Genomic DNA, 12,918 nt, shown 5'->3' with positions numbered 1-12,918 from the left:
ACTGTTCATAGGAATAATTTGACATGTGCAAAATATTGACAGCCAATTTGGTAACAATTGGTATTCTGTTTCTTTCTAATAGCATCATTAGTTTATCAAAAGGTTCTTTCCAAGTTCTAATGCCACAGAAGGCAAGATCAATTGTAAAGAGGCAATGCTTTTCAAACAAGGATTCATAATTATATTTAAATATAAAAAAAATTCACTTTTTCCCCCTCTGCTACATGAAGTCATCAAAAGTGAATCTGTGTGTCTTGATCACTGATAGAGTCTCGAGTACTCTAATTAGAGATTAATAGCCCTAAAAAGAAAGGGGCAGAGAGGAAGAGGAGACAGCAGGCAGCAAATTTCCTTTTAGTAACACTAAAGAAGGGTCTTTAGGCAATGTAGGGAATAGCATTTCATAAATATTGTGAAGGAGAGTGGGGAATGAAGCTTGTGTGAAATACAAAAAAATATTCAAGAGGTGACTCTCCACTAAGGAATCTCTCTGGTGTGCGGATGGAAACACCAGAAAGGGGCTGATAACATTAACCTGCAATTTTGCTAAATTTTGCAGCTTCTTTAAAAGTCTCATGACAAAGGCCCCTTTCAGAGATTTTTGATTAAAATAATTTCATGATGTTAGGGGTTTGCGGGGTATTTTTGGCAAAGCTAAACAGCTAAGACTTCTGTATCCTAATGGCACTGTAAAAAAGATTCCTGGGTGGATTTTTTTTGGTATTGCAGGGAGGTTTGTAATACTGAATCTGTACAGAACAATAACCGGATGTGACTGTTGTTTACATAGGCATGAAACCTTTGAGACATCATAAAAACTGTTTTGCACATGATTCTGCCAGAAATACAATTGAGTGATATGCCCATCCTTCCATGCTCCAAGAACCAAGGTGCATTTCATGTTATGGCAGAAAGTAAGTGGAGCATGTCCTGCTGGAGGAGCAGAGCTGTGGCAGCACTGTGCTCTAAAGGGCCTTTCAGATGCACACTTGAATTGTTTGCTCCAAGTGGCAGTTTGACCTACAAACAAGCCCAAGTGATGGAGAGAGAAGGCAGCAGTAAAAACATAAAGCACAAGCTTCATCTTCTGCAAAACCACAAATGTTCTTTTGTGTCAGGCTCCAGCCAAGCTAAACTAGTCAGTGCCCAGATTAGGTCTGGGTTCTTGCAGTCCTTATTTTGCTTCCCAGTGGGTTCCAGTGTATCTTAGCAAGCTCTGCCTTCTCTTGTGAGACACTGACTAGGCTATGGAGGATGTTGCCTTAGTTTGGTTTCCTGATGAATGATTTGAAGGTGTGTTCTCCTACTCCCACACCAGCAAACAGCACTGCAGGGCACTGTGGGGCACTGCTTGGAACCAGTGTTCCTCAAGAAGACAGCAAAGTTTGTCAGCAAGTGCTTTAATGAGGGTGCCAAAAAGTGATTTAATCTGTGAGTAACAGGGTTGCAGGGTACTTGCCCAAAGGCCCTACCTCTTGTTTCTGTCCTGCCAATTAAAAATAGCCCCCTTGGCTAATGCCAGGGGATGTAACAGCCCTACATGGGACAGGTGCAAGCTGTCAGTCAGGAGGCTGGAAATACCTAGAAAAGTATCTGCTCTCCTTCAGGCTCTATGAGATGATCAAGAGGAGAGAGCAGAGTTAAAAGGAGAACAGTTTGCAGCAGGCTGTGCTAAAGGCAGCCCCTGCTGGACACCTCTGACTGCTCTGGAGATGATTCCTTCCCAAAGGTGCTCTTCTGTTTGGTTGTTCTGGTTTTATCAGGCTGTTTTCCCAAGCTGTGGGTTGCTGCAGCTGAAAACCAGAGTTTTGGTAAAAGGCTGGTTTCTGCTTCTGGTAAGCTGGAACATGGACTACCATTCAGGTGCTATCTCTGACCCAGCACTGCAGAAATGCTGTGTTGATGATTTGCACTGGGATTTGGGCAGCAGGGACAGGCTGGTGTGAAGGCATGACCGAGTCAGGGCTGTACTGATGTGTGCACACTGCCCAGAGTTTATGTGACAGAATTCATTTATTATCTTCCAGGAACAGTTCCTACAGGACAGTTACACCAATAGCTAAATCAACAGACGGGCTCCTTCTTGGGCATTATCCCTACCACATCCAAATGCACCAGAGTTAATTTCAAACCTGTCCTAGCTGGTGTGGTTCACAGATGGTTCACAGCCTGTGTCATTTTCTCTTTGGCTTTCCAGGGGGATGTGGACTTTATCAACTGATGGCTGTTGATTTGCCCTTGGTTTTCCACATACTATTTATAAGTACAATTCCCTGCTCTGCTTTTCCTATGGCATGGGAGAGCTGGCAATTAATGACAGAATAGCCCAGACCACTGCAGCACCATGGGAAGCCACAGGATCTTCCCTGCCAGCACACAGTGTGGTGACCATGTCATCCAGAGGAAAACCATAGCCTGAGCTTACCTTTATTCACATTTTATCTAGATGTTCACACTTCAGTTCCAGCTAATTCAATGCTACCATGTCACATGCAGGAAGAATTTACACCTAGAGCTGCACAAAGATTAAGGACCTGTCTCTGCTCTATGAGTTAATCTTAAGAAATCCGCCACATAAGGCTAAATGCACATGACATTATCATTCTTGTTTCACCTCTTAAGAGACACTGGCCACCAGTCCCAGCTGTACAAGATGTGGGAGTTGAAATCCATTTGGATCCTGGGGCAGTAGGTGGTTGGGATGCAGGTCCCTGGTAACTCAAATGCCAGCCTGACCACTGAAGAACTGTGAGAATTCATTCTCAGTCATGTAAGAAAGTTGCTGGCTTAGAAAGGAGGATTTCTTACTTCCCTTTGTAAGAAATGAGGGAGCTTAACTGAGGGTGGAGTGACAGATATATAAATTCATCAGTGTTTCTGAAGATATTTATCAGGAGTAAAATAAAGGTATTTTGGGTTCTTTAATCAAGAGTGCTGACTTGCTTAAAGATTTTATCTTAATGGATAGTAGCATGTGGTGTTCTTGAAAGCTTTTTTCTGTTTTAGATCACTAAGAGGAATTCAGTTTTCTCTAAAGATTTTTGTACATTAATGTTCCCAAGTGCAGAAGAGAAAAGCCTAAAGTTGACTTGGATTCAGATCCATATTTTCTTGATTCTTTTTCTTCCTTTTCTTCCCTCAATCACAGAAATATTAAGAAAAAGCTTGTACAGCATTATCCATCTTCTAATCTTCATCCCTGGGATATTGTCCTGCCATATCTGTGCTAGGCATGAACTAACTTGTCAGCTTGCTAAAAGCATAGCCAGTGTAACTGAGGACTCCCACCCCATTTAGATAAAGAAACCGAAGATACGGGATGGCTGACAAGATTGCTGAGTCTTCCAGGGCAGACCTGTGGGGAATCTCATGGCAAAACCCTCTGAACCATGCTCTCAGGCTGAGGATCCCATCTGGCACAAACCTTGTGTGCTGCTACATCCTTTTTGCTGCCTGAGTATAGGCCAAAGGTGAAGATTTTTGGAAGGCCTTTTCTTCTGCCAGAAGTGATTAATGGAAAGCAGACGGCCAGCAGATCATAATAACAGCCTGAGTGTCAGGATCCTGCCAAAAGAAGTATCCCTGTGCATTAGGATTACTGAGCACTGGCTTTTGTCACTTGAACATCTGTATCCTGCTCTGAGGACTTCAAAGCACATCTGAGATTCATCCTCTTGGAAAATAAAAGCACAGTAGTCCCAGGCATGCCAAAGATTGCAGTGGGCTTAATCAGACAAGCCTATTATACTGCCCTGGATTCTTGGAGAGCTTATTTAAAACAGTGAGAATATCTTCAAATCAGTCTCCTATATACAAATTCCCTGAGCTGTAAGAAATCAGGACAACAATAAAAGAAAACAAAGACATTACGGATAAAGCTCTTTGCCTGCAATGAAGAGCTGAGTAAAACTAAAAATAACCACAAACAAAAAACCCCAAAATAAAACCCAATCTCCTCCCCTCCTACCCCTCCCAAAATACTCCAAATCCCCAAAAAAACAAGAGAGAGAGAGGAAAATAATGCAATTGTTCTTGGTCCCATGCATTGTGCAGTCTAAGCCAGCTCACAGAAGCCTGATGAGCTGTGAGCTGCTGGCAGTGCCAGCTGTGGAGACATGGAGAAGACAAAGCTGTGGATTGAGCGGCAGGTTGGATACTGCAGGGAAAGGCCAGGGAGGCAGATGTATCAGAAAGCATCCACAGAAACACTTCACATTACTTTTACTGCAACTTGTGTCAGAAAATACTGCCAAGTATATTGAAAATGGTGCTGGAGGCATGAAAGCCTGGAACAGAATGTCCCCCTCCTGGGAACGACCACAGCTCAGCCGAGATACCCCAGCATGAAGTCCTACACGATATGACTCATATTTGGCACTTAGAGCAGCTAATCTTATGCTATAGTACTGAACAAATGTCAGCAGCCATATAACGGCACAAAGTTCAGAAGTTCACAGTATCTCTGAGTCAGACATCCTGGACTGGGCTCATGGAACTGCATTTGATTAATGCAAAAGCCATCTTTATCCTGGGATTTTTGCTTTTGTTTTTGTTACTTCTTTTTCATAACATGAAACATTGTCAAAAATATTGGATATTGCAGGGTTTGATTTTCAAAGGGTAGATTCTTTGTCCCTTCCTGGCTTAAAAGTGTTTGAAAAAAACTACTCTGATCACACTTGCAAAGCATAGGTATTTCCATTTACTGCTGCTGGGTGAATTTTCAGTGATGGCAGGACCCTGGATGATGATGCCATCAAGCTGAGGCATGTTAGGCTGCTGCTCGATGGAGCTGTTTCCTGTGTCTAAACAGAACCGAGATCTCCATGTACAGCATCTTGCAAGCTTTATCTTTGTCATTCTCTAGCTTCTATTTTAGTGTTCTGTTTAATAAATCTTATATTATTATCTTCTGATCTCATTACAGCCTTCTCCCATGAATATCTAATCTTGGTGGATGAATCTAGCACAGTGAAGGATGACTTTTGGGGAGCTGCTGATTTAATTATACTGGAAATGCAGGATTGCTAACACCAACCATGAGACTCCCTGCATAGCTGAATCTCTATTACTTCTATTACTTGCAACTTTGGTACAGCATATTATTTTTTTTTTCCCTCTGAAAGAATTAATATCTGTAGGTTATTCTAATTAGAAACTTTCCGTTACAGTCCTAAAAAGTTATAAATTTTGTCCCTCTTACCAGGAGAAATAGAGAGAAGCTGTACCGATGAAGAAAGCACAATAGTTGAAGCCTGACTCAGAATTATAATAACTGTGGCATGGTTGAATCTCCAAGCCTGTCTGCAAGAATAGAAGTATTGAAGAAAATGAGATTTTTAATTATTTTTTAATCCTTTCCACAGGGATACCTGAGGTAGGATAACTTAAAGCAGTTTGGCACATAAGACTGAAGATCTGAGAAGTCAGATTTAGTGCAAATAAGACAATAGAAAGTTTCTGAGTTTCTTGACTCCTGAAATGCACAAAGTCAAATATCCATTATCAAAGCATATCAAAACCATTTCTATTTCTCAGTTTCATGGGCCCTGTCAGACAAAAGTACATGGATTCACACAAGGAGACCCTTGGACATACTGAATGACTGTAATACTCCAATTGGTGTCACTTAGGAAACATTACATGGATAATACATTTGTAGACCACTACAGAACAACAGAGTTTATAATATGTTCAATAATTTTCTAAAATGTGGGAAGCTATTTCAGAAAATAATGCTCAACTTGTTTCAAAATATGTATTTTACTACATTCATGAACTTAAATATGCAGTGTGTACCTAAGTTTTAATCAAAATGAGGTTGGAAATGTGAAGTTAAAATGCGTATAATAATTCATTTTTCTTTGTTACATTCTATTTCTTAAGGTTATATTTTCTGTTTGAATCTGTTTGAATCATGTGAGTTGTCTGGAACCTTTCATCCTGGATATGAAAACATCCTACCAGAAAACTTTACATGGCAAAAATGAAGCAAAGGCTCACTTCTCCCTCTGAAAGGACACTTTCCTTGTGATCACTCCTTATGATCAGTGAACCACGTGCTGTTTCTCTATCTATGTCCTGGCTAGCCTCTTAATGTTTATTACTTCCTTAATCTGTTCCTGGGTTAATTGAATCATTGGCCCATGTCTTGCTGTGAATGTCCATTGAGAGACAGAGCACTGTTTGGTTGACAGCCCTCAGTGACATTTTTAGAAATATGTATTTTGTGGATCACTACTTGCAGATCTTTGTCCTAAAGATCTGTCTTGGGTTCTGGTTGTAAGTGACACAGATTAAGTGACACTGAAATTTTCCACAATCTGTACCTGTGAGCCCATCTGCAACCACACACTATCCATTTTCCCTAGCACTGGCTTTTCAAGTCTCTGTAGCATATTGTATCTGAGAGCCAGCAATTTTTAGCAATAACTACTTCTACTAGTAGGCAGTAGTGTCAGACAAACGTCTCTCCAAACCATAGTGCAGGAGAAATTTTTTAAATGCCTGAATTCTAAAAATGTGGTGAATGTTTTCTCAGGGTGTGAAAGAGGTATGCCTTGACACGTCTTCCTTCCAAACAGAAAAGGGAAAGCTAGGAAGTGATTTAGTTTTATTTTAGAATGGTGCATGATTTCTCCTGGTGGTTTGGTTGTACACAAACAATACGGCCTCTTCAGACTGTGAGATGTCATATTGTTATACCTGCCTTGTTACCTTGAATGTGGAGGATTTTAGTGTGTGTAGATTTTTAAGCAATATCTTATCTGTCTTTCTATTACATGCTGTGTTAGTTTTACACCTGGGTATGCAAGTTTTTCAATGTGACATTAAGAAAATAAAAGTTGTAGTTATGTAAGGGTTGGAAAGCAGGACAGTTTTTTGAATGTTCACTTTGTGCTGGGCTGTACAAAAGATGTCAATGTCATTACTCCCTTTTTGCAGAAGGACAAAGAATCTTATGGAGAAGTGAAATTAATTGCTAGAGGTAAACCTGTAGTAAAGCCCTGTTTTCTTCATTCTTGTCAGCAGACAGCTTTGCCCTTGTTCCTGTGACAGTTCATTATCCCCTTGTACTAGTACTTACTCATGCTTCTGTCTGTCTGCCTTTGGTTTTTTCCTTTTCTCTTTGCTCCTGAACACAGAAAGCATTTAGGGTTCTTATGCTCCTGAATGGTTGCCTGTAGGGACTTTCTGTTCTGCTCAGCAACACAGCCAAATTTACAACACGGGGTTAAATTTCAGAAATCTCCTTTCACTGCTTCAGCTGTGGGATGCTGTATGCCCAGGTGCTCCGGGGAGATGGCTTAGACCAATTACATTAAGTGCAGAGATTAAGTGTGTGCACCCTTGAGAGAAATCAATTGCCAGACTGTACCAGGGGAGATCCTGCTGAAGTTTATAGGTTGAGTGAGTGAGTTTTACTAGACAGCAGAAGGGCAACTCTTTCATGTGATGTCTGAAATACCCACCTCAACATGAAATGCACAGGGCTGTCTAAACTCATTGTAAGAACTATTTCAGTTGGGCAAACAGCATTTTTCCATTATAAAGCACTGAACATTTTAATCAAAACTTCTGAAAAAATGTTCTGACTCACACAAATTTCTGGACTAGAACCTCCAATGTGAGTAAATAAAATTGAATCAATGAATTAAGGTATTACTAAATTAGGACATTTTACTGGTGGTGATCAGGGTGATCTAATTATAAGAACCACTATCATCAGCTCTGCTGCGCTGAGTCTGGCACTGAGCACCTGGACACTAACTAGAACTTGATTGTACATATTCACAGTCAAGTTTCTGTGAAAAAGGAAAAATCTACCACGGGTCCTTTTTTGTGTGTGTGTGTGTCAGGGTGTGTGTACTATTATCTTATATTCAAATGAAAATCCTTAAAGGACTGGATGAATCATGATTGTTGGCAAAGTTTGCTTATTCTCCACATGCCACGGAAGGGTGTGGACTACACAGCTCTTCAAGGAAATCATGCAGGCAGAAAAAGTAATTAATTCACTACTTTCATATTTGTTAGAATGATTGCTATCAGAATAGAGCTGTAGATAAATGACTTCTTGTAGGTTTGTGCTATCAAGACAAGCCTCTCCCCCCAGGTAACCAGCTGTGTCAGCGTGCCCCGGTTGAACTCCAGCGGCTCGCAGAGCAGTCGGTGCTGGGTCAGCGCTGCCCGCTGCCCCACGGCAGGTGCTGCCGCCTGTGCAGGAGCACTCGCTGTATCCCGGCACGGCAGGCTGCTTTTAGAAAGACGGTGCCAAGAGCCTGAGCTCCCTCTCTGCCGCTGTTTCCTTTTCCAAAGCCTGGCTGTCTCTCGGCGCTCCCAGCTCCGTCTCGGTGCCAGCCGGCCGGGAAAGCCTGCCCTCGGCTGCCGGCGCTCCCGCAAGGCAGCGCCCGGGGAATGACAGGGAACGAAACGCTCCCAGAAGGGCTGGCACTTCACCTTTCATTCCCGTGTGGCCGTAGGATAAAACTGGGACAACCCACACCTCTTAAGGGTGTGCGACGGCGGGTCCCACTCGCCCAGGGCTCCCAGGATCGCACCCAGAAGCCAAACGCGAGAGGCACCGCAGGGTGCGGGACCCGCTGGCCAGCTCAGCCTCGTCCTGTCACTCAGCACCACCATCCTTCCCACGGCACACCTGCTTCCAAGAATCCCCTGCTTTCCCCTTGTTTAATGGCCCATCAGTCTTCCATCCCACTCAGAGGGGATGGTGCCTTTCGGCCTCCAGAGCCAAGGCACGTTCCGTGTCAGAGCTCAGCCAGCCTGGCCCGGCTGGAGCTTCCTCCAAGCCCGAACCATTCGGGGCAGGAGCTCGGGTTCCAGCAGCCTGAACCCCCTCCAGCCTGCCTGTTGCAAGCGGCCTGCCATCACCTGCTACGCTTGTAAAGCCTGCTACAAATAGGTGCCTTAGAAATAGAGGTGACCTTAAGAAAGACCTACTTTCAAGGGAGAAATTGATTGAAGTACAGATTGGTATGACAGCAATATTATTAGGATTTTAGCATTGTTAATTTTTTAATAAGGAAACTTAGTCCTTCACAAGCAAATGGCCAAACAATATGCTCTCTTACCGTAAAGATGCTCTCAGTTTAAGAGCTGTGCGTCAAAATAGTTTACAGTAAAGACCATCGTCAGAATACTCTGAGCACAATAAGGACATCCTGTAAATAATGTGAAAGGTTGTGAAGCCAGGGTAGCACTTCTTTGCTTAGAGGGATTTGCCTGGGGGCAAGTTGTTTTCTATTCCACCTCTCCAAGCCCCCTTCTGAAAACAGAAGGACACAATCCTGTGCAAGTTCATCCTCCATGGCTCAGCTTTGCTTTGTTTCCACCAAGGTGTTATTTACAACATTTGGGCTTAACCCTGGAGTGACTTCAGTGAGAGCCAAGGCCATAAAAACATTGCTCAACATCGTGTGCACTTGTGTCCCTCACTGGGTGAAGCTAAACAATAAAAGCAACCAAATTCTTTTCAGCAAAGCAAGTACACAAGAGGCCTGCTGCTCTGCATTGTAATTCCTTTGGTGTAAAGTGCCCTGGGTTTTCCGAGACCTGTAATCCTCACTCACCTTCTTACAAAAAATTTGAGATAATGGAAAAATTTGTAACCTCTAAAACTGTGTCCATTTAACACAGTAACTGCTACAGCTTTTACTATGAGCAGAACTGGCAACAATACAGCACAAACGAGGAGATGGTCTCATATTTATTTCAGGTAAGAACTATTGCACCAGTCTCTCAAACCTATTGTTCCGCATAAGTGATTTGGAACACTGGGCGTATCTCTGAGTTTCTCAGTGAGATTTGCATTAATTGTTTTGTTTACAGGTCAGCATTTGTGTGATTGGCCCTCCCTTTCTTGGATTTATCCCCTGCAGGGAATGAAGCCTATTAATTAATTTATTTCAGGGTGTTAGGACACCTGATGGTTTGTAAGTCTATTAAGAAGATAAAAAATGTCTTATTCATTGAAGATAAAAAAAAAAAACCCCAACAACAACAACAAAAATCCCAAGGCAATAAAAACTGCAGGAAAAAGAAAAATTAACAAAAAAATTATTATTAACCAAATTAAATTTGAGAAGAATGGATAAGTACCAGTTCCTCTGCATGGGGTTGTTTTTTATTTCAGTTTCTTCCTGCTCTTTAGCAGAACTTTTTCCACATCCCTCTTACTATTTATTTGGGAATAAGGTGCTTTAGTGTTGAACATGTACTAGAAGAGCGTGCAGTGTCTCCACAGGCCGTAACCGGAAGGATTGAATTTTTAGTTTGCTTTGCTTCTAGAGCCATAGCTCTACAAAGTCAATCACCTTTCATTAGTTATGTAGCTGTGAGGTGCTTTGTGTCTCCATTAGTCTTAGTAGGGACTGAAAACAAGATGGTTTTCCCTTGCTGGCTTTGTCAAATTTGGTTTCTGTTTACTTTCTCAGCTCTAAAATCACTGGTTAATATTAGCCGGTGTTCCTCCAAGCTAAGGTATTATCTCTATCATTATTGAAATGTGTTACCTCTGTATGGACCTTTTTTAAGTGTGATCTTAGAATCTGGTTTAAGTTAAACTTCTTCCTAGTAGTTTAAGCTAAAATCAAAGGTTACTTAAAACTGCTTAGAAAAAGAAAAATTGAAAGGCATTAAGTCTGTCAGTCTAAAGGATCCTGGCAGTATGGGCCTCTGCTGGTTGCCTTCTCAGGGCTTTTCAGAGGCCTAGTTTGCGTAAGGGCAGTTGTAGGGTATAAAAAAAAAGGTGTAGACAATCTAATATTCCTGCCTCTGGGATGATGAAGTGAGCAATGATTTAGGCAGCTGTAGTGGCTCTAATGCTGGCCAAATCCCCATGGACCCACTAGAAATTTACTCCTTTCCTGCTGCGAGATATGGATTAGGAGGAGGACAGCAAAACAGGCTCGAAACTTTAAAGGGTATAAAGAAAAATTTATTAACAGAATTAAAAGAAAAAGGAATAAGAAAATCAGAATAAATCTTCGTAACACTTCTTCTCCCCCCCCCCCCCCCTTTTTCTTTCCTACTGGAAATGTAAAGAGACAAAACCTGGAATTTTCAGTCAGTTTACCATCTCAAAAATAATCTTTCTTCAGTCCACTTAGGGAGGAGTCTCTCTTGCCATGCCATGGAGACTTCTCCACAAGAAACAGTTCTCTTGTGGCTTCAATGTTATAGCGAATCAGCCGCCTGGGAAAGGAAAATGTTTGCAGTGTGAAAGTCTTTCCCATGCCTTACAACTTTCCCAAAGCTTCTTTCACGGTCCATGTCAACTTATGGGGTACTTATGGAGAGCTGTTCTACTATAAATAATCCAAAAGTTCTCTCATCTCTAGGAAGAGAGGTTTTTTCCTTCTTTTATTCCTGGGGCGGTTTCTCACGTCTCTCTGTTCAAGCTTCTCATAGGATTACAGCTTTTCAGCATCTACACGCTCCAACACGAGCAGCCTTTTCTCATGAGCTGTGGGTGAATACCACATCCCCCCATGCCCTTCATGAATTACAGGGAAAAAACAAAGTCTGATATATCAAAAACATATCTTCACCATAGTCTTACAAAAAGAATTTCAACCCAAGACCAAGGTATCTCCTCAATCCCCTCCTAACTAGAATTTGACTTCTTTACTGACTTCAGTGTCGCATGTTATTTTCTCTAAGTATCTTCATCCTTTCCTTTTCCTGACTCGGGAGAGAATTGGTGTTCGTAGGTTCATTTGTTTTCAAGATTTATCAACTGAAGCAGTTTTATAGAGTCCTGCAGCACTGAAAGGTTGCTCTCATCCAGGATGTGCCTCGGGGGGATCGCTCACCGTGCCGGTTCCACTCCACTCGGCGCTTTTCTTCATGAGGAGTGCCAAAAACAAGAAAAGCTGCTGCTGCCGTTTTCGTCTTTCTGTCCGCTGTATGGCCGGCTAAAAGCAGCTAAACAAACGAAGTTCATTGCGAGCCATTCCGAGGCAGCCCCAGCCGTGCGCTGTTGTCCTGGCCACGTGGCCGCTCCTGGACCAGGTCGATGGCGACCACTCCCAGCCATGGCCAGCGTTGGTCCCGGAGTAAAACAAAGTTCATTTGCGAGCCACGCTGAGATGGCCACGGGGTGCTGCCCTGGCTGCGCTGTCCCAGTGGCGTGGTTGCCTGCGGGGTTGGGATAGTCTCGGTGGCACGGCCCGGCAGCGGCAGAAAACTTACCCGAGCCACACGCTGACAGGGCCATGCGAACCCAACCCAACCCAACCCTGCCCGGCCGTGTGAGACCGGCCCGGCCCGGCCCAGCCCGATCTGACCCGACCGCGCGGGACCGGCCCTGCCACTCCGCTCCTCAAAGGCCGGAAGTCGAGGGGGCGTTCCCGGCCTTTGCTCATTTTTAAAGGTGCTTTGCCAGGGAGGCGTGTTCAACTCTTCTAACTGGTTTAACCGGGTGTCAATCTTCAGACCTAGGCAGCTGATTGGCTCTTCAAAACTAGGCAGCTGATTGGCTGTACCTGGTCCCCCAGGGGCCCATCCCTCCAACTGAAGCCCAGACGCCGTTAAACCACCACGGCAGCCCACTCCTGCAAGAAACAGCCGAAGGACAAGATCAGCTTAAATGGTACCTCCATTTGCAACTGAGGGGTTTATCTGATTCCGAACAGGCTATACAGCCGTATGTAATTCTTGAATGGCTGGATTTCTCATCCACAAGCCTGTCTAGTTTTCCCTAGAGCCCATATAAACATTTAGCTTCTTGTGTCAGGTAGTTCCACTGGATTGCACTCATTCGTAGAAAAAATCCTTGGCTTTGTTTGTTCGGAATTTGTTTCTGGGTAGCTTCAACGATTTTCCACCCTACTGGTTACACTTTGATAATCTCTGCTATATCTCCTAAATCAGTTTGTTTCAGAATGAGGAGTCCTA

The sequence above is a fragment of the Pseudopodoces humilis genome, chromosome 9 (genome assembly GCF_049639895.1).
Source record: "Pseudopodoces humilis isolate 2021_Gansu_Grassland_sample_001 chromosome 9, ASM4963989v1, whole genome shotgun sequence".
In the NCBI taxonomy this organism is placed as follows: Eukaryota; Metazoa; Chordata; class Aves; order Passeriformes; family Paridae; genus Pseudopodoces; species Pseudopodoces humilis.
Note: the sequence above shows the minus strand (reverse complement) of the source record.